This window comes from Canis aureus, chromosome 4 (genome assembly GCF_053574225.1).
Source record: "Canis aureus isolate CA01 chromosome 4, VMU_Caureus_v.1.0, whole genome shotgun sequence".
Classification (NCBI taxonomy): domain Eukaryota; kingdom Metazoa; phylum Chordata; class Mammalia; order Carnivora; family Canidae; genus Canis; species Canis aureus.
The window spans coordinates 6,448,298-6,471,055 of record NC_135614.1 but is presented as its reverse complement, the minus strand read 5'-3'; the positions used below and the strand labels follow the sequence as shown (position 1 = coordinate 6,471,055).

The 22,758-nt window shown below is 45.5% G+C and overlaps 1 long non-coding RNA gene across 6 annotated transcripts in view; it reads right to left on the bottom strand.

Annotated features, from left to right (window-relative positions):
- Window positions 1-103: 103 nt before the first annotated feature.
- The window catches only part of LOC144312107 (uncharacterized), a 38,229-nt gene continuing 15,574 nt past the window's right edge, over window positions 104-22,758 (bottom strand). The window contains exons 4-7 of one of the 6 annotated variants that reach the window (XR_013377545.1): window positions 19,919-20,206; window positions 19,658-19,828; window positions 331-513; window positions 104-258 (exon numbers count right to left, since the gene is read on the bottom strand). This is a non-coding gene — a long non-coding RNA (uncharacterized LOC144312107). Of the gene's footprint in view, window positions 259-330; window positions 514-3,769; window positions 3,911-8,216; window positions 8,286-19,657; window positions 19,829-19,918; window positions 20,207-22,758 lie in introns of all 6 variants that reach the window. The other 5 variants (XR_013377544.1, XR_013377546.1, XR_013377547.1 and 2 more) reach the window with 5 other exon arrangements.

The following is a 22,758-nucleotide window of genomic DNA, read 5'->3' as shown; positions in this document are numbered from 1 at the left end:
TGCATACTTAGAGCGGGGCTCTTTCTTTTTTTCTTTTCTTTTCCTTGTTTCATTGCTCCAAAGAAGCAGAGTAGAGGCTAACAAAATAACAAGCACAGGCACATTACAAATAAAGCTGGGTTTATTGGCTTTGCTGCTCCAGCCTCCCACAGCTGAGGCCTTCCCCTGTGTGATTTCTTCTTCAAGTCCCTTCGGGAGGAAGGAGCGGAACCCAGGCTCTCGTGCTGGAAGAAAGTAAGGGTGTCCAGGAGGCCCAGGCTGAAAGGGGCCATTGGCCAGTGCCGTGGTCCCTGACCCAAATCACCCCACTGGGCCCTAGAGTGACCTCACCTGGAGGAGAGGCTGCCCATTCCCTGCCCTGGAGATGAGCAGCAGTAGCCTCAGCTTCTTGCAGCGAGGTCCCAGCATCCATGAATGCTTTCACAGCCAGCTTGCCTGGGAATCGGGAAGACATAGGGACAAAATTCTGCTTTGCACAGACAGCTTCCAGGCACCGCTGACAGCGGGGTGACTCTGAGGGATGAAGAGGAGCTTTAGAGATATGGTGTTCTTCTGGGACCACCATGCAGAATGGACCCTTCTCTCTGTGCAAAGCTAGCATAAGGTGCTTGCATGATAAAAGCCAGATCCTGCCCTCAAAGGGCTTATAGTCCATTAAGGAGGTGAGAAAATCTTTGGCAAGTCTTGGAAGAGCAGGACACACTGCTATGCTGCAGAACAAATTCAAAGAGAGGAGCCCCCCCCCCCCCCTTTATTGCTAGGCTGGTCCTGGAGCTCATGGAGCTGCATTGAGCTGAGCTCTGAGGCTGGATGAGGCTTTGACAGGGAAAAAATGGGAGAGACAGAAGAATGGCAGGACATTTTTAGGGAAGAGATCTAACTGGAGCAGAGAGGCGAGAAGAAAAGAGATGATGTTTTAAAGTGAAGTTGAGGCCTCATCTGTGAGAAAGCTCGCATGCTCCACTCCATCTACCTTGCTCACTGGAACGTTGGAGAAGGGTATGGAATCACCAAAGTGGACATGGTGAGGGAGGCAAGGCTGAAAGATGAGAACAAGCGGGTCAGCTGGGAGGCCACCAGGGTGGCCCAGACCATGATCGAGGGGCCTGGAAGGCAGATGCATTCGGTGTCAGGTGATGGCTGGGAAGTCAGAAAGGAGAGAGCGCACAGGTTTCCAAGACAGCAAGTGATGGAGGGTGCCAGCTGGGAATTGGGACTATGTCATCTCGGGGACTCAGGCTGGGGAGGGGAGCCCAAGGCTTCTGCCTTCTGTCCCCTTGAAGGGAAAGGATCAAAGAGTGAAGATCACAGACCTTTGGGAGCAACAGGGGCAGGGGGGACGCCAGCCAGGAGATCTTGAGAGTGTGATGGTGGTGTCAGGAGCACGGGGGCCAGGCCATCTGCCAGGAGTGTGGCAGGGAAGGGAGAGGGCTCACAGGTCAGGAAAAAACTTCCACAACTCCTGGGAAGGAGTCAAGTCACAAGAGGGGCCAAGGACAGCAGCTGTGGACCTATGGGCCCAGTGGGCCAGATTATCTGGCTCTTTCTAGCATCCCAGAAGTCCAGACAGCCCAGAGTAAAAGCCATTTATTTACTTCACTTCTTGAAGGGTTGACTGTGGGCCGAGGGCTATTCTAGGAAGTGCAGGGAACTGGCGAGTCAGAGATAATGTTCCCTGTCCTTGCTGAGCTCATGGCAGACCCGAGACAACAAAACAGGTGGCTGCCATCTCGGTTCTGCGCGTCAGACTGACCCCTGGAGACTTGCAGCATGACAGACTCCTGCCAACTGCCCAACAACCCGCCACCCATGCCACCAAAGGAACCTCTTAGGACAGGGCACGAGCAAGTGTGTTTTTTGCAGGCTGATTCGAATGTGCAGCCAGACTTGAGCATCCCTACAGCATAGCATCATCATGAGTCCAACTGCCTCGATTTCTGTTCCTGCCCCTTACAAAGTATATGTGTGTGGCCACTCTTGACTCCATTTCCTCATCTGCAAAATGGGATAATAACAGCATCTTTTTCATAGGGTTATAGTGACAATTGAACATAATCATTCATATAAAACCTTGAAAAGCAGCCTAACACAGAGCAAGTGCTTAGTACATGTTGGCTGTCAGCTAGATGGCAATGCTGCGGTGACGGTTGTGGGTGACACAGTGCTGGGGAAACTCAGATGGGGAATCTGCCCAAGGCCTGACAGTCAGGAAAGACTTTCTGGGGAAGGTGACTTTTGGGCTGAGACACTCCGAGAGTAAGGGGTTAGCCAAGCCAGAGTGGATGAGGGTGAGATGGGGAAGGGGGTCACATTTCAGGCAGAGGGAACAGCATGTACAGAGTTTCCAGGAAGCAAAGCCAAAAGCACAGAAGGGACAGGAAGTAGTTTGGTGAGACCAGAGTCCAGGGAGAGGCCGGACTGCAGAGGGAGCGGGAGGAGGACGGGGACCAGCAACATGTGAATTTTATCCTGAGGCCGCCAGGGAGCATCTGCATGGTTTGAGCAGGAGAATGATCTATGTTTTAGAAGCATCTCTCTTGCCGCAGTTTGAATGTGGAGTTAGAAGGGAAAAGCCTAGAGAATGAGGCGAGCTTGGGGGGCGGGGGGGAGGTTGACATGATCCCAGTGAGGGAGACCAGTGGCCTGGACCCTGAAAAACCACAGAAGACAGTGGGGGGGACAAAAATGGGCAAACTGAGATGTCCCTGGACAGCTGATTGGACGTAGGAATGAGAGAGACAAGCTGACCAAGGTTGATGCCCAGGCTGGGCATCCTGATGGCAGTACCATCACGGTGAGAAAGGGAACATGGAAGAAGAGCAAGTATGGGGGGTGCCTGGGTGGCTCAGTAGATTGAGTGACTGACTTCTGATTTCTGCTCTGGTCATGCATGATCTCAAGATCATGAGTTCAAGCCCCGCATCGTGTTCTACACTCAGCAGAGTTTACTTGAGATTCTCTCTCTCCCCTCTCTTTCTGCTCCCCTCCACTTGCTCTCTTTCTTTCTCTCTCAAATAAAGAAATAGAGAAATCCTACAAAAAAAATTTTTGGAGAGGGAATGATGAATTCAGTCTCAATGTGTTGAGTTTTCAGTGCTCATGAGATGTCCTGGTGGAACTGAGTGTCCCGGTGGGCAGTTGGACATCAGGGTTTGAAGCTCAGGAAATATGACTGGTTGCAGATATGTTTTGGAACAATTAGAGCCAAGGCAGGATGATGTTCAGCAAAGAATCAGGAGATGTGGGAAGGCGTTCCATGTGTTCAAGGAGCACTATTAAATGGACTGAACATCATCTAGAGTGGAGAGTGAGGTGAACAAGGTCAGAAAGAGTTTCTGGCAAGTGGTGGCAGTGATGGAAGTCTGTAGTCAGAGAGGGAGTCCTCTGAGTCCAGAATTTTTGAAGTGAGACGATTCTGAGTGACCAAGACGTAGCCACCTGTATGACCAAGAAAGGGCAGGAGGAAAGTGAGTGGTTGAACTATGATTGGCACTAAGCCTGCCCAGGACACCCAGAGAGGAAGAGTGTCCTAGATATGGCCCTCACTGGGGGTATGATGTGGTGGCCCCAGAGGATGACAGCAAGGACAAAGATTGTGTGATAATCATGGATGATCAAGACACTTTGGACAGTGGTGGCATGATACTGTGGAGGCCCCACTGAAGAGAGAGCCACCCTCCTCCCCTCCCAGACACTTAGAAAGACATGGACAAAGATATGAAAGCCTTTGGACCCAACCCCTCCATACACTTCCTGCAGGAGCACTGACCAGGAGCGCTGACTTCAGGAGGCATATCCCAAGAGCATGTGACAGTGGACTCATCTCCTGGTGTGGACAAAGAGAGATGGCTTCTCTCCTGAGCTCTGTGTTTCTGACTTGCTCCATGAATGAAAGCCTTAGATTTTCCATCTGTTAAATTGGATAGTAATTCTTGACATCAGCTTGCCTTACTTGGACGGTATGAATATAAATTTTTTCCCAAGTGCTCCGGGTTCACAGTAAAAGGAACTAACTAGACATAAGTGCACTCACCACTGTTTTTTTGTGGACACCTATCAATTTAAGTGCTAATAATAATAAATTTTTCTATCTTTGCTGAGAGATTAAAAGAGCACGAATCCCACAAGACCTTGGTTCTAGAATTCTCTGCTATGTAAAATCTCATTGAAGAAAAAGGTCTAAGGGTATACGCAGGGCAGATGGAAAGAACTATCTCTGGAATTGTTTGTTTTTTAAAATCCCTTTCTCTGAACCATCTAGACTAGAGCATTCAGCACAGAAGAATGAAAATGAAGATGAGTAATGTTTTGGGACCATGTATAGACAGAGGTAGATTCCACATTCATGCACTCATTCACTTATTCATTTATTCAATAAAAATTTACAGAGCATTTATCATGGGCTCTCTACAAAGCATCCAACCACCAAGCCCAAGGTTTGGTCACCACTGTTTGACTCCAGAACCAGCTGTCCCTGACTTAGATCTCCCACAGAATCAGGTTGTTTGCCTGGCACCCTCAGACTTGCTCACATTTTGCTCTCATTCCCCATGGTCCATGGGGCAAGGTGGCTGCCAGGTAAAAAGAAGTTGTTTTCTGGTGTGTGTGTGTGTGTGTGTGTGTGTGTGTGTGTGTGTATGTGTAAGAAAGAAAGCAGAGAGACAGAGATGGAGAGACCAACGGAGGGAAATAGAATAGAGTCACCAAAGACCACTGCTCTGGTATCGTAAGATGGGATTTCCTAGGGTGAGGTGTACAGTGAGCCTGTCCAGGTAAAATTTCCCATCTCCCTAAAGAGTATATAAGTGTCTCAAGCGTAAGGATCTGAATTCCCTTGTCTTAGGAAGGGCTGTTTACACAGTAGGGGTTTATTGAATGGCAATTGAATAAATGATTGACTCAGTGAATTTGAGGAATAGATCATTCACTTTAAGCTCCTGCTGATGTAGACAGATGCCGAAGAGTCTTCCCTGTTCTTGTGCAATATGGCGGCCTATAGTTCCTTACCTTGACCAAAAGTGAAAGGCACAGAAGAACAGCTGCAAAAATGCCGTCCTTGAAGAGCCAATCCCTGTAAATCAATCCTAAACTTTGACTCAACTAAAGGGGCAGCCACTCTCCCTGGTTTGTAAAACTGAGTAGAGGAAGAACCCAAACAGAAATAACTCTTGGGTCCTGTGTCGCACCTCTTTCTGCTCAGGAGCTCAGAGAGGCTCGGGACCACCAGAGCATTCTGAACCTCTCAGGCTACCAGCTTCTGTGGCCAACGTGGGAAACCAGTGTTCCCTGGGACTCCTCACTTGAGCATAGCCAACACATCTGTTCACCTTTAAGACCATTTTATGACCAGATCCACCCAACCACACAATGAGATGCCTCCCAAAACAGGGAGGGTGGGCCCCATATTTGCCTACAAAGTCTATGCCACCGCATGCCCAAGGCATTGTAAGAGGGATTCCCACCCTGGGTCAGTTACACCAGTCTGAAGCTTCTTTCATCTTCTGGGTTGGGGTCATGGGGCCTCTGGAAAGAATGTGGTGAGTCATAGACTGACCCCACAAGAAAGAACAATAGGTTGAAAAACACAATTGATTTGGTGTTTGGAGCCATCCTAACAGATCCAACGTGTGCAAGCTAATCCAATTCATGGGTCATTTGGACAGCTAAAAAAAATCGACCGTGGCACAGTTTCAGTGGCAGTGTATAGTAATGGCCTCAATTAGGCAGAGACGGCTGGTATTCTTGTTCTGCTTGTCTCCACCCTCATCCTCCTGAGCACTTTATGCATTGACTGAAATGTGCAGTTGGTACATGATGTGTGTGAAAGGCGCTTGCATAAAAGTGATTTTATGGCCCTGGCTTGGGTTTGTAAGCCAAGCAAACAGAAAAATCTCAGGAATAAAAGGAGCAATAAAATAATCACGTAACTCTTTGAACTCCCACTAAATACCACCTTTATTTCAAGGTGCTCGGTGTGTTTTGCAAACAAGTTTAGAACTGTCATTGTATCCCCCTTTTATCAGGGAAACTGAGTCACAGCGCAGTGAGGGCTTGAGAGCGCAAGTTTTGTTTCAAGAGAGAACTTTGGGAGACACCTCTGAGTTGGGCCAATGGGAGAGCACCCTCTGACCACGTCTTTGTTCTGAGCTTCAGTGTTTAGATTCTTATCCATAAGTGTCAATTTTACCCACAGAGCCTGACATAGCTGAACTCCAGTGGGTGGTTCATTGATTCTGGAGTTAACAATAGCAGTTTTCATGCTTATTGTACATCAGACACCTGCTCCCCCGCAACTTGCCACTGTCCTGTGAGGTGGGGATTGCTAGTTTCATGTGTAAATGGGATGATGAGGCATGAGGCTATTGGTACATTTGCAAAGGACTCACTACTGAAGGGGGCAGTGCTGGGGTCTAAGCTCAGAGCCTACCACTATGAGGACCAGGGACACTGACTTTCAAGAAAGAGGACCAGGGCAGCATTTTTGTTCAGAGTCAGAAATGCTAATGCATTACTCTAGTCTTGGAGGAATATTTCAGAATATGGAGAAGGCTGGGACAGAACTAGATAGGTTTCCCTCAGAGTCCAAGGAAACAGTTTGGGAGACAAACAGCTAATGAGCAAAACCACAAGGTGAGCCAGACAAGCATTTCTAAAATTATACAGGTATAAAGCACTCAAAAACAAAGTCATGGGCAGCCCAGGTGACTCAGCGGTTTAGCGCCGCCTGCAGCCCAGGGTGCGATCCTGGAGACCCGGGATCGAGTCCCACGTCGGGCTCCCTGCATGGAGCCTGCTGCTCCCTCTGCCTGTCTCTCTCTCTCTCTCTCTCTCTCTCTCTGTGTGTGTGTGTGTGTGTGTCTCTCATGAATAAATAAATAAAATCTTAAAAAAAAGTCATGAAAGATTGTTAAAATGTTGGGGAAAATTCTAAAATACACATTGTTCTTGTTTTCTGTTTGGTGTGGGGTTTTCTACCATTTAAAATTGTCCCATTGAATGTATTTTAATTGTCCAACAGAGGGACAACTCAGCAGTTACAAATTTAGATACCACTGGCCCAAGCACCAGCCACTCTGGATTGTGTGGTCCTCAGTCACCTGCTGGGCACAACTATAGCCCCTAGTGTCTCCCCATGGGACTCCAGCTAGCTGAGCACCAACTCATTTCCCTCTCCTCTGGACACACTAGCCTCCATTTCCCAGACTCCCTTGTGGTCGAGTAAAGCCATGTGACTGGTTGGTTCTGGCCAATGGACTGTGGCTTCCAACAAATGCTCTTTTAATGTTCCTGGGCAATTCGCCACTGTCTTTCATTACTGTCAATCTCCTGAGTGTAAACAGCTAGGGTGACTGGTCTTGGAAGCCATGCACTGAGGATGGCAGAGCTTCCATCAGCCTGGAGCCTTAAGGAATGGGTGGAACAGAACTCCTTCCCCGAATCCTGCTACTGATCAAACGCAGTTGATTTGGTGTTTAGAGCCATCCTAACAAATAGACCCAACATATGCAAACTAATCCAATTCATGGGGTAGAAGCTGGTCATTTGGATGACTTAAAAAAAAAAAATCGAACTCAGAACAGTTTCAACCACAGTTATAATATGTTATAAAATGTCATAAAATGTTAAAGTAGCTAGCATAACCTTAAACCAATAGAGCAATTTAGAGATAAGAATCCACCCTCTCCAGGCTAAAAATGAAAGGTTCTATAACATCTCCCTGTGACAGAACAGAAAAAACTTGGGGCACAGGAAGAGCCCATTATTTTATTCCTTTGTTGAGTTACTGGCCTGTGATAACACCCAGCTTCTTCAGTTCCCCTCCTGCATACTGAAGGAAGATGACAAATTGATTTTGTCTTGAAGCCATCTCTTTGTGATTGTGAGTCACTACCTGCATTGAGAAGGATTCTGGGGCCAAGTCAGGAAAGAGTACAATGATCTAGAAGCATCCTCTGCCAAGCACATGGAAAAGGGAGTGGCTACATATGCTCTTGTGTGGGCCAATGGCTGCCCAATACCTGCCCATGGACGGATTCCTTCAGAATCATTCGGGATGCATGGTAGCAGCTCAATCTCCATGTTGTATCCCTCACCCTCCCAAGATTTGCTGAATTAAAACCTGGGTGTGGACCCTGGAAATCTGTATTTTTAAATAATATTTCCATGGAGTTGTGAGAGTTAACTTTGTAAGCCTCCCGTAGCATGCAGGCACCTACACAATTCACTGTAGCCTAGTAGTAGACTCCCTGGCAAGTCACCTCACCTCTGTGCCTCAGTCATCTTACCTGTAAATTAGAGATAACAATAGCACCTTCCTCATAGGGTTAGTAGGAAGACCAAATGAGATTCTCCATAAGAAGCACTCAACAAATATTATCTTTTATTCTGTTACCTTCTTCTGTGAGTCTGTAAGAGGCATGTTGCCCACTGCCACTGGTATAGGTGAAAACACTGTTTCCTAAGATTTCCAGACTCCCTGGACAGCATCCTCATACCCCCAGTAGTGGGAAAGGCAAAAGCATGCAGGGCTCTGGGGCACATGTGTCCTTTTCTCCCCACTCTCCCCTGCTGCGGGCAGCCTTTCCCCAACTCCACATGCAAGCTGTGTCAGGACCCTGGTTGGGCGGCAACCTGCTGACAGGAGTCTAGAGGAAGACCGGAGATGAGTACACATTGAAGCTGGTCTAAGGCACCACCATTATGGTTAGAATGTCAGGGGCTGTGGTGCTGGTGATGACACTGGTCATGCTGATGGCAGTGAACTCTCACTCACAATGTGATGTGATAGCAATGTGCCAACCAACATCACTGATGTGGGTTCAGTGTTGTTGGAGAAGAATGAGCCAGATCATCCTCAAACACCAGCTCCTAAATTTTTGAGCCTTTTTTTCTGTTTCATGGCACATTTACTATCTGCTGTCTCACTGGTTTCTTAGAACCCATCTCTCAGTAATGTGAGGGAGAAAGGAAAAAAAAAATACCTCTCTCATCCTGCAACTTATTCCTAGCCAGATACAAACAAAACTCTTGACTCTGGTGTACTTCAGGAAGGAATTTGTTGGAAGGAAAACTGCTAACTCACAAACAATCCAGAGGTTTCCAGAAATGAGCAGGAAGCCAAACGCACCCAAGACAACAGTTTTAACCACAGCCAAGGTCATAGACAACAGCAATCTGATGGTAGAGCTGCCTCCTTGGGACCCAGACCACCCTGCTGGCCCCACAGCACCACCACTGACAGGCATGGAATGCGGGGATCTCCACCCGCTGCCAGGCAAATCCCGCTCTCCTTCCCACTCACTTGAGTCCCAAGCAGCACTGCCAGCTGGCCAGGCTTAGGTCCTGTGCCCGCACCCTGGTGCCAGGGTTCTAGAAGAGTGCATAGTCAGCATTTTCTGTTGACCCTGGTGGTTGGGTTGGTGGAGCCTAAATATAAGTGGAATCAAAATGCCGGGCAGCCAAAAACCAGGAAATGTTTACTACACCCCTCAAATCTTGGCTATTTTCAGGCAGAAAAGCAGAAGACCAATGTCTGACTGTTCCACCTGCTGATCCATCTGTGGGCCCTTATAAGCAGGCATCAAGAATCAGTGAGATGGCTGGAAGGACATAGGTGGCTGTTGGACACATGTTTTGATGGCTTTTTCAAAGCAGAGCTTTTGCCCCTGGACGGTGGTATTTCAGGAGCCAGGGGACCTCAGCCAGTCGTGGACAATGGGTTAACAGAAGGCTGTGGCCCTGTGGGACCCTGAGAGGTCAGGAGCCTGGACGTGGCCAACCCCAGCACATTCTGTGGAACCGCTCACCAGATCAGGAGCCAGGGTGTCTGAGCTCTGGTCCTGCCCTGTCTTTGCTCCTGGCATAACTTTGAGCAGATCTTTCAACTTTTGTGACTCAGTTTACTCAACTGCCAAATGGAGATAATCACGTGGAGCTCAAAGGACTTTTGTAATACTCTAATGAGTGTTTATAAACCACTTTGTAGGAGTTTATAGTTATTTGAGCTGGGAAAGGAATTACAAATTATTCCGGAGTAAACAGTATTTAGACTCTGGATTTTCAACAGTCAACAGGTTTTCCTAGATATTTACAAGACCCGGAGCCTCCAGGATGCAAACTGGTTTCGTCGAAGCACTTCTCCTCCCCGAGCAGCATATTACATGCTTCGGGAGGGCCATTTATCTACGTCATGTGCATTTTGTGACAGATGAGCTAACAGAACAACTGGTTTCAGAATGGAAGCCAGATGCTCGTTTTGTGTTGTTTGTTTTGTTTCAGGGATTGGAGATGAAGAGGCAATGGATAATTCTCCCCAACTACATCCAACGTCCTACACACCTCCAAGGGAATTTGAAATGAATATGATATTATTAGATAATCCTTCACCAAAAAAAATATACATTTGTATCCCAGTAGAGTTTGGAATAGAAAAGGTAAAGTACCAATGTGCAGGGAGAAAAAGCATAAAGTACGGAAAGTCCCTGCACAAAGCTTTGTGCTTCTCTCTGCCCTTTACCTCCCTTGTTTGCACAACTTTGTGAGGGTAGATATTACTGTCTCCATTTTATCTCCATTTTACTTATGGAAACTACAGCTAAGGGGGTGAGCTGCCTCACAGGCAAGTCACACACAACCAGCCAGTGCATGACAGAGTTCATGTTCATGCCCACACACGCCATCTCTTCTTCTGTTTCGTTACTGTGGTTGCTGCACACCCTCATCACCCGTCACTGCATACACAATGGCTGTACGAATGTCCCAAACTTTGTCGTGTTCCCTGCCCAACAATCAATACCTTCAGCCACCAAGCCACAGAGGCAGGATGTGGAGGAGCAGGGGAAGAAACGGGGTGCTTGGGCAAAAGTTGGCGCTCTCTGGCTTTTCTGGAGTTGGCCAGAGGAGAAGGGGATAGGAAAAGAGATATTCTTGGGACTTTTCATATTGGTAGAAAAGCCAAATTCAGCTCTCGTTTTGCCCTCCACTCCAAAGATCAGCTTGAATCAGCAGAATCATGTGCAATCTGTTTCTCTGGTGAACATGAGTCAGGGCTTCCTACCCCCGGACCTACATGTAGAAGAAAGAATAGATGGGAAATAGGGACCTATCTTCTCAGAAGATAGTGTCCCTGTCCAGAAAGCATTTTCATATCTATGATTCCAATGAAGCCTAAAAGAGCGAGAAGTCTCTGAAAAGAAAGAGAAGACACTGACCAGAAGGATTGCAAGTCCAGGGTAGTTCCCACAAACCACCCAGCCTGGCTGTCACAACCCATCATGATCTGACAAGGAATTTCAGTTCCCATCATAAGGTTATCTGTTCAGATTCACTCAGCAAGCCTTTACTTGGAACCCCTACCTTATTCGAAGTATATAGTCTATAAAATGATGTGAAGGATGGTCCCTGGTCTCGAGAAGATGATAATCTCGAAGGGAGAAAGAAAAATGAAATCCACTCCAGAAAACTCCTTTAAAGGTGAGATGAATTACCTTAAAGGTGGTGCAGTCACTAAAGTGTCTGACTCTTGATCTCAGGGTTGTGAGATCAAGCCCCGAATCAGGCTCCATGCTGACTGCAGAGTCTGCTTAAGTTTCTCTCTATATATGCCCCTCCCCACTGCACATGTGCTGTCTCTAATGTAAATAAATAAATCTTTTTTAAAAAAGGAAAAAAGGTAAGATGAATAAAGTACCCTGGAAGAACATTCCATTCTGCTCAGCTGAACCAGACTCTTCACAGCTCAAAACCTTATAAGTTCACAGCTCTGAGCCTTGGGTCTTGCCACCCTCCCTGCCTGGGGTGTCTTCCAGGCTCCCTTTGGTTTAAGTCTTCACACACACACACACACACACACACACACACACACCCTAGCTTATCACAGCACTGCCTCCTCCAACAAGCCTTCTGCATGACCCACACTCTCTCCTTTGAATTCTTATGACTTTTAGCTAGCATCTCCTTTATGACACCTCTTATTTTCCACTAATTTATCTTGTCTTAAGGCCCACATAGCACCACCCCCTTAAGGGCAGGGACTATATCTTACACAGGGTAGAAACTCAATAAATATTTGTGGGATTTAATTAGATCCTATTGAAAATCCTAACAAATAGAATAATGAGGGAACATAATCTACTGGCATTAAGAGATTCCTATCACAGAGCACTGTTAATTTTAAAAGCTGGTAACCAATTAAGGAGTCAATCCCATTTACAATTGCACCCAAAAGCATAAGATACCTAGGAATAAACCTAACCAAAGAGGTAAAGGATCTATACCCTAAAAACTACAGAACACTTCTGAAAGACATTGAGGAAGACACAAAGAGATAGAAAAACATTCCATGCTCATGGATTGGAAGAATTAATATTGTGAAAATGTCAATGCTACCCAGGGCAATTTACACGTTTAATGCAATCCCTATCAAAATACCATGGGTTTTCTTCAGAGAGTTGGAACAAATAATATTAAGATTTGTGTGGAATCAGAAAAGGCCCCGAATAGCCTGGGGAATATTGAAAAAGAAAACCAGAGCCAGGGACATCACAATGCCGGATTTCAGGTTGTACTACAAAGCTGTGATCATCAAGACAGTGTGGTACAGGCACAAAAACAGACACATAGATCAATGGAACAGAATAGAGAACCCAGAAATGGGCCCTCAACTCTATGGTCAACTAATATTCGACAAAGCAGGAAAGACTATCCACTGGAAAGAAAGACAGTCTCTTCAATAAATGGTGCTGGGAAAATTGGACATCCACATGCAGAAGAATGAAACTAGACCATTCTCTTACACCAGACACAAAGATAAACTCAAAATGGATGAAATATCTAAATGTGAGACAAGATTCCATCAAAATCCTAGAGGATAACACAGACAACACCCTTTTTGAACTTGGTCACAGCAACTTCTTGCAAGATACATCTATGAAAGCAAGGGAAACAAAAGCAAAAATGAACTATTGGGACTTCATCAAGATAAGAAGCTTTTGCACAGCAAAGGATACAGTCAACAAAACTAAAAGACAACCTACAGAATGGGAGAAGATATATGCAAATGATCTATCAGATAAAGGGCTAGTATCCAAGATCTATAAAGAACCTATTAAACTCAACAGCAAAGAAACAAACAATCCATCATGAAATGGGCAGATCACATGAACAGAAATTTTACAGAGGAAGACATACACCATGGCCAACAAGCACATGAGAAAATGCTCTGCATCACTTGCCATCAGGGAAATACAAATCAAAACCTCAATGAGATACCACCTCACACCAGTGAGAATGGGGAAAATTAACAAGACAGGAAACAACAAATGTTGGGAGGATGTGGAGAAAGGGGAACCCTCTTGCACTGTTGGTGGGAATCTGAACTGGTGCAGCCACTCTGGAAAACTGTGTGGAGGTTCCTCAAAGAGTTAAAAATAAACCTGCCCTATAACCCAGCAATTGCACTGTTGGGGATTTACCCCAAAGATACAGATGCAGTGAAACGCCGGGACACCTGCACCCCGATGTTTCTAGCAGCAATGTCCACAATAGCCAAACTGTGGAAGGAGCCTCGGTGTCCATCGAAAGATGAATGGATAAAGAAGATGTGGTTTATGTATACAATGGAATATTCCTCAGCCATTAGAAACGACAAATACTCACCATTTGCTTCGACGTGGATGGAACTGGAGGGTATTATGCTGAGTGGAGTAAGTCAATTGGAGAAGGACAAACATTATATGGTCTCATTCATTCGGGGAATATAAAAAATAGTGAAAGGGAATAAAGGGGAAAGGAGAGAAAATGAGTGGGAAATATCAGAGAGGGAGACAGAACATGAGAGACTCCTAACTCTGGGAAACGAAGTGGAAGGTAGTAGAAGGGGAGGTGGGCGGGGGGACGGGGTGACTGGGTGACAGGCACTGAGGGGGGCACTTGACGGGATGAGCACTGGCTGTTACGCTATATGCTGGCAAATCGAACTCCAAAAAAAAATTAATTAAACAAATAAAAAATAAAAATAAAAGCTGGTAACCGGCTAGAAAGTATGGTACAACACGCCATGTATGTACATACAGGTATGTATGGTTTTAATCGGGCCAGAAGCAGACTCCATCCCATATGGTTCCTACAAAGGAGCTTTTGTGAAGGGACCAATTCAAGAGCTGTGGACAGCAGGGGTATCCCCCAGCAAGAGGGATGGTGATACCGAGACCAGCAATGGTGGGAAGCCATCATGACCCCATGAGCATGAAGAACAAGGAGGAGATAGTGTGTCCTGGTCCTGGCTAGGACTGGAGCCATGCAGGAGGGGCCAGAGGTCAGGCAGGACAGTTGACCTCTGGGAGGTCATGGCGAAGGAGCAGTGTACTGACTTCTGTTCCTGCCACAGGCTTCGTTCTGGCCAGTGCCTTCCCCACCATAACAGGAAGGGGAGTAGGGTGTGCATAGAAGCCTGCTATCTGCCATGATAGGTCAGTCTCCTGGGCACAGAGCATGGCAGAGAAAGGGTCTGGGGGCTCTGAGGAAACCTTGCCGAGTACACCCAGGGTGCTCTGGAGAGGTAGGTGTGCTCACAGAGACATGGAGGTGTGGTGATAAGGACAGTCAGCCTTTTCTTCACCTCGTTAATTAAATTTTTTTACAATGAGCATGTGTTGTTTCTATAATCAAGGCGGGGGTGGAAATAGGATTTTTCATTTAACACTCTGAGCTTCTATAAATCCATATGGGCAGTAAAAAGGAAAAAAAACTGAATAGGCACATTTAATAAATAGTGATCCAGACTTTAAAATCTCCTTAAAACTTTTTCAATCTCTAACTTGTCAAGTCAAAGTCATACTTAACTATTCATATACTCATCCATTCACTGATTTATTCACTCAACAAATATTTTTGAATATATCTTGTGCTGGACCCAGGAAAGAAGGCTCAGCAGACACAGCCTGCATGTACAAAGCCTAAAATCTGGCAGAGGAAATAGGCATGGAACCTGCAACTATATGACAGAAGGGAAGGGCCCCAGGTGACAGGCCAGAGGGTGCTGAGAGGCTCCACCCCACCAGGAGACATGTAGCAGTGTGGGACAAGCAACTTGGTGGCATCTTTCCTTGCCTTGAGAAAGGACATGGGGGGCTGCTTCCCACCATCACAGTAGATAATACCATTTTTTCCCTCTGAAAGGTCAGAGGCACAAAGTAAGTCAGCATCTCCATTTCTATTGGATTAGCTGTCCCAACAGACTGGGTTCACATGGCATGAAAATGAGTTTAGATAAAATCTCATTTTTTAAAAAATCTTTTTAAAAGATTTTTAAAAATTTGTTTGAGACCAAGAAAGTGGAACGGGGCAGAGGGAGAGGGAGAAGCAGACTCTTCACTAAGCAGGGAGCCTGACATGGGCCTCGATCCCAGGCCATGATCCCTGAGATCATGACCTGAGCCAAAGGCAGATACTTAACCAACTGAGCCACCCAGGTGCACCTAAAAGCTCATTTTAAAAATCACCAAATCGGGCAGCCCCGGTGGCTTAGCGGCTTAGCGCCTGCCTTTGGCCCAGGGCCTGATCCTGGAGACCCAGGATCAAGTCCCACGTCGGGATCCTTGCATGGAGCCTGCTTCTCCCTCTGCCTGTCTCTCTCTCTCTCTCTCTCTCTCTCTCGGTGTCTCTCATGAATAAATAAATAAAATCTTTAAAATAAAAAAAAATCACCAAATCAAGTGGGTGTTTCATAAACATGATGCCACAAACCCCACAAATGAGTGAGCTTTTCCCAGACCTCATTACATAGAAGTCTCTCCTAATTCCTGCTGTCCTCTTGCTGGGCTCCCCCATGCAGGATGCAGACGTCTGCCTTGCTGGGCCTGGGGTTTCAATGGTTTGTCACCATATTGACCTTGGTTCTCCTCTGTATTAACAGCTACTATATCTCTATATGGGAACCCCTTTGTACATGGCTTTGTAAACCCCCAAAATATGGCAGACTCTCACATGATAATGGTTGTGTGTTTAATTTTTTTTTAAGATTTTTATCCATTTATTCATGAGAGACACAGAGAGAGACACAGAGACATAGGCAGAGGGAGAAGCAGTTTCCCTGCCAGGAGCCCAAATCACGTGCCAGGGATCACGACCTGAACCAAAAGCTGAACACTCAACCACGGAGCCACCCAGGTGCCCCTAATATTTCTTGATTAAGAAAATACATAATGACAAAAGCTCATAAAGAATTCAGGTATCCCAGGACAGCCGGGTGGCTCAGTGGGTTAAACATCTGCCTTAGGCTCAGGTCATGATCCCAGAGTCCTGGGACTGAGCCCCATGTCAGGCTCCCTGCTCAGTGAGAAATCTGCTTCTTCCTCTTCCCCTGCCCCTCCCCCTGCTCATGCTTTTCTCTCTCTCTCTCTCTCTCTCTCTCTCTCAAATAAGTAAATCAAATATTTTTTAAAAATAACTCAGGTATGCTTACAAGCAAATATATATTTTATTAACCATAATCATCTACATATAATTTGACAAATAATAGCTCACACGAGTGGGAGGCAATAGTTAGCCTCTGCAGGTTTGGCCAGCACAGGTACCTCAAGTCCCTGCAATGACTCTGGCGGACCCCTTCCTCCAGGGACCTGAAGCTCACAGGTTAGAAACCTGAGAGTGACAGAAGTACCCTCACAGATCAACCCACCTCGGTTCCAGTCACCTGCAAAGAATCCTTTGGGGCCTTCTCCAAGGCAGAAGGGGAACTGGCAAATCCAACAGAGATTTAGACCTCCAAAAAATCTCTGGCTAATTAAAGAGGTAGAGAAATGCAGGAAAATGTGAGTGAGGCCTGGCTCTGCTACAGACTATGGGCCACTGTCTTTAAGCCCTCGTTTCTGTGTCTACAAAATGTATCCTCATCACCCTTACCTCCATCCCTGTTAACCATCCAAAAAACATCTGTGTAGCAACTTCCCCGAGTAATAGGATGAAGAGTGACTGAGTTTTCTTCTTTAATTCTATATTGTCCATATTTCTGACTACTGTTATGTACGGCTTGGTACTCAAAAAAGTATATGCTATATTCAAATGCTTTGTAAACCATTAAGTGCTTTCTCTATGACTGTTTCCTCATCTGTGAGGCAGGGATGAAAACAGCACAGAACTCCTAGGGCTGCTGTAGGAATGAATGTGTGAGTCCTGGTATTTCTGCAGAGGTCCTGCTGTGGAATCAGAATGGAAATCACTTACCACAGTGTCCGGCATGTAGAAAACATCCATGATTTTATTTTTTGGTTTGCTGATTGACTGATCGATCATTACTGCTGTTGGCACAGGAGCACAGAGATACTGCCCATGGATCACAGTCCACTCTCTCAACTTTGTTTGGACAGCTCCCCATGGGCCTGTCAGGGACCGTCCAGTCCATCTCCCAACCACAAGAAAGCGAAATCACAGGTTAGGCTCCTAACACCAACATAGTCAGGATATTGGCTTCACAGAGGCAAAAATGCAGCACTCTGAATAATCATTTTCAGAGTCAGGGTGCCGTTTGAGTCCTGGCAGCCTCAACCCAAACAAAGCTTGCCCTGTAGGCCTGCTCAAGGGGACCTGGCTTTTGTGACAAGTCGCTTTCCCTTTGCATGTGAAGAGGACATGAACCAACATTTGCTGGAAATATTCCAGGACTCTGGTAATGCTCCAGACTGTGCAAAGGGCTTTTTCCTCCTTTGTTTCATTTTAGCTAACAGCAGCTCCATGAGACAGGCGTGGTAGCATCCCATTTTTCAGATGAAGGACCTAAGGATTGGAAGGTATAAGGAATTTTCCCAGAGTCAAGCAGTTTGTAAGAGGCCACGCTGGGATTTTTAACCTTGGTCCAGTTAATTCAGCATCCTACACACCTTCGTCCTAATTCCACATACATACGTGGTGAGGTCACTCTAAATGCTGATCCTAATCTGCAAAGCCCCTTCCAGGCTTCACATGGAAGAGTCCACAAATCCTGAGGCATCAGGCATTTTGCTCCTTTCTTCTTCAGCATCTTTATCCTCTGAATGACAAAGACGAATGACCTGCCAAAACAGCAAATTTCTCTGGGGGTGTGGAGGCCCTGGGTCAGTATGAGACATTCTTTAGTCAAAAGGTAATGTGCATGAAAAGCTCCACTTAGTCTTCTCCAGTTAAGTCTTCTCCCCATTTAATTCCAAGAGCAAATTGAAGGAAGCACAGGTGCCCAAGACAGGCTTTTTCAGAAAGAAGGATGAGGGATTTATTTCAAATAAATGCTAGCCAATTGTGAACTTTAAAAAAGCTTTGAAGGATAGAAGTGGCTCAGTCGGTTAAGCATCTGTCTTCAAAAAAAAAAAAAAAAAAAAAGCATCTGTCTTCAGCTCAGGTCATGATTTCAGAGTCCTGGGATCGAGCCCCACATCAGGCTCCCTGCTCAGCAAGGAGTTTGCTTCTCTCTCTCCCTCTGCCCCTCCCCCTGCTTGTGCATTCACGCACTCTCTCTCAAATAAATAAATAGAGTCTTTTAAAAAAAATCATTGAAGGATAAATGATAGGCATTGAGCCTATCATTCAGTATTTATAAATCTGTGATCAAACTCCACTCCACAATCACCCCGTCTTCCTCCTAACTGGGATCTACTGAGGTCAATTAAAATTCTCAAGCCAGTAATCCCTCAGAATTATGTGCTAGAAAAATAATAAACTCCTTTATCAGCAGAGATCGGAAATTTCCTAACTATACCAAACCACAAAATGTTAGTCCATTAAATGTTGCCCATTAGAGGTGACAATGGGAGTCAAGTGACTTCCCAGAGTCTTGTTGCTGGATTTCAGAGATGTTGGTGCCTAAAGAGAATTAAGCTAAGCAAACAATGCTTTCTGATGGCCACCTGTCCAAAAGTCTTGTAACACACAACTGTCAGGCACCTTGATAATTCAATTCAGGACGAATGAAAGTAACTATTCACTTTTTGCTAGAACCCTGCATTTCCTTAGATAATAGACTCTGTCATAATCAAGGCCATCAGAAGTAGGCTTGGAAGCCACAAGGAAGAACTGGGGAGAATGGCAGAGCCTTCCACTCACACCATGTGCATCCTCCCGAAGAGAGCAGACTGAACTGTCCACAGACCAGAGCAACATCTGGAAAGACAAGTATGAGCTGCTGTCCATCTCAAAGCCAACAAGATTCATTACTGATGTGCTTTGTCCAACCCATCAGCTTGGAGATGTTCTAAAAGATCAAGTCAACTGTAGGACAGCTGAGGTTTGGCCCTTTTGAAGGCTGTCCCAGAACATATTTGGACAACATGAGTTCTCAATTCCAAAAGTTAAAATTATTATAAGTCCATGGGGTGTCATGTACAGCCTACAGTACTACACTGTACTTCATATTTGGAAGTTGTTAAGAGAGTAAATCTTAAATGTTCTCATCACAAGAAAAAAAATTCTGTAATTATGGGTGGTGACAGATGTGAATGAGGTTTTTTTGTGGTGATCATTTCACAATACATACAAATATTGAATCATTATGCTGTACACCTGAAACTAAAATAAGGTAAGATGTCAGTTATAGCTTAATATAAGAAAGGTAACTCTCTGTGATTTCTATGGTGAATAGGAGCTCAAATAATCCAAAGGGCAGATAATAATAGAGCAAAAGTTGTCTGACCTGAAAATGAAGTTATGATGTTTATACAGAAGCTTCAGCTTTCAAATTATGTGTTTATCCAGATGAACATGTAAATTGTCTCTTGGTACAAAGCATCCGATGCAGAATGGATGTGACCACATGCCTCCTGGGTGACAGTGAGACCCTTCCTCCAGATGAAAAATGGGCATCCTGGGTAAAGCACCAAGCGGGATATTACAGGGATAAATCCAGCTGTCTGATTAGTGAGATTTAGTTACCCAACTTGAGTTAGTGACTCACCAGGAAATCGATAGATGTTTGTTTGGAGCATGAACATGGATGAAACTTTGTCTTCTCTTTCCATCACTCCTCTTGGTTCTCTGTTTCAGTTGAGTAAACGCCCAGCCTGAGCCAGCAGCAGTCCTGTCAGCACCATCTGTGGCTCCTCTCAGTGGGGTTGGACAGCATCTTGCGCTGTCATGTGCGCAAACTCTTGCGAACACCCAGACGCCCTGCCGGTGCTTGGTCACCCCAAGTGAGATCTCACATGGAGCCAAAGGGGAAAATGAGAGCCTCTTAAGGAAAAGTCTGTTGAACCCAAAATAAAAAATGCCTTTGGAGACCTAGACCTACATTGATACTTCAAGGTGTGGCCAGGGGAGGAGAGGAATGATTTGGGCAGACTGCTAGAATACTGGAGCTCACAAGTATGTTAGTAGGTAGGGGAAATGTTCCTGAATGTCATCCAGTAACGCAGCCCCTGCCTCATCCACCAAGCTGATAGGGATCAGCATCTCATGTAACTGAATGCAAAACTAACTGCCAGGATTCCAAACTCCCTACAAATTCCCAGGGATGCCAAGCATACATCCAAGCGCTTCACTGAATCCATCTAGAATAGTCTCTCCTCTGATGTTGAAACCAAAGAGAAAACCTGTTCCCAGACAGAGCAGGGGCTTTAGAAACTAGGTGACTATTCCCCGAGGAGACATTAAGGACATTTGCCTGCATGCAAAATAAATCGTGATCGAGAGGAATCAATTATGGACCATCTGCAGTTCATTAATATGATCTGTTGAAAAGGAGGCCAGATTCACCAAGTCAATCCGAAAATCTAAAAATAGAACTAATGTGAGCCTGGCCCAGTGCATGCAAAGCAATAAAAAGATGTCTACATCTGCTAGAGCTGGAGTCCCTGGGCGCTCCCTCACTCTTTACTACTTATCCTCAGTGGTAATTGGGAAGGGAGTCATTTATTCGCTTTCCAGAAAAAGCAAAAAATATTCCATGAGGATCACTGTGGCCAAAAATACCATGCTGTGCTGATGCAGGAGAATAAATGGACATTGTCTTCTTATTGTGCAAATCCTACGTGATTCAAAGATCTCGGAATGGTCTCCTCTTAAATTGTTCAAAGAGATACATCTCCTTTAAAGAGATGTGGGAGTTCCTTGGGCAGCAATTGCCAAAGCTTGGTGTGGCACTGAGGTATGAAGAGCGATTTTTTAAAGAGTTGATTTATCATGATGTGTTTATTCAAAAAAATATAACTGAACACATACCCAACCCAACTCTGAGACATTGCTCAGGATTAAGACAGACCTAAAATGGTTTGTAGGTTTAGAAGTGAAATTGTTCGGTATATAAATGTTAAATAAATTAGTAAAGGCTGTATGCAAAGATGGGAAAAAGGAAATCAGAAGGTGGCACATGGATGTGTGAAAACAATATCCTAGGGCCGAAGTCAGATGGGTTCCTGTGATGTGGATGAGTGACATGGTGCATAATCATTGAACGCAGAACCACTATCGCCCATCTGGGACTTGAGCACGGTTGCAAGAACCTCCTGGTTTCCTCACTACATTAAAAAGTCTTAATCCAAATGAATGGAGCAGCAGAAGAGGATTCCTTTTCTGATCTACCTTTCTCTGGGCCCAGATCTCTGAAGGTTGAACCAAGTGTGCCCAGTGCCCTGGAGGAGACAATAAAGATTGCTTTGCTATTTTGAGCCAGCTTGAGGTTACAGGCACAGGGAAGGAGTTCCTGCAGACTTCTGACAGTTTATTTCACCCCGCCCCCCATCCCACACTCCTCCCCCCACCCCTGTGACTTCATCCCTGAGAGAATAAGCAGGAGCTTTTAAACTACACTTGTTCAAGTCCTGGGATGTTGAGGGATGCCCTGGTAGGAGGCACGTGAATCCCAGAGGCACCCATATGGGATTGTGATTTCAGGGGGCACCTGCAATTTGCTGGGGAGGTCAGCTTGGGGAGTTAGCCATCAACTCACATGGACAAAAGGAGAGTTTGATGCCTTTTTACTGACAAATAAAGCTCTTGCCTCTGGTTAAATAAAATAAACTGGGGCTCAGGCCATGATGGAATACTGTGTGGCTGTTAAAAGCAGCGAGTAGAGCAGACAAGGAAGCAGAAAAAGGAGTTGCGGAATAACATTTTAGCATGATTTGCTTTTGTGTAAAAAGAGAGGATTTAAATATACTTGCATATAAACACAGAGTATTTCTGGAAGGATTTGCCGAAAGTGTTAACGATGGTTGCTTACCCAACAATGGTAGGAGAAGAGGCACTAAGTGTGGGAAGGAGACTTTTAAGCTCCACTTTCTAGCTGTCTGTGTGTTGGCAATTTTTGCAGTGATCTATATTGCTTTGATAAACAAAAGTCTTTTGAGAGGTAGCAAACAATGGGAAAATATTCCAAAGCTTATGCCAATGCCCCAGGAATATTAGTCCATGGGACATATGTTAGAGTAAGCCATTCACTGGCACTTACAAAATGATCACAATACCTAATACATATTACCTAATAATCATTATGACATAGACTCACATTTACATAATAATCATGATACAGAATGCATATTGCATAACCGTCTTATGTATGAAACCTCTTTGCACAGAAGCACAGGATAGACAGGGAGCCCTTGCAGTAGTTGGGGCACACGTGAGCCTGAACCACCCTGGCTCCAGCAGATGAGACAGGCCCTCTCCCACTGGCTGTAATTGCAGCCCCAGGTGGAGGGCCCTGTCCACGTCAGGCTCCAGCTTAGCCACATCACGTATGTTAGCACTTGTCCTCATGGTGACTCTCAGATGTAGGTTCAATTTCTGTTTACAGATGAG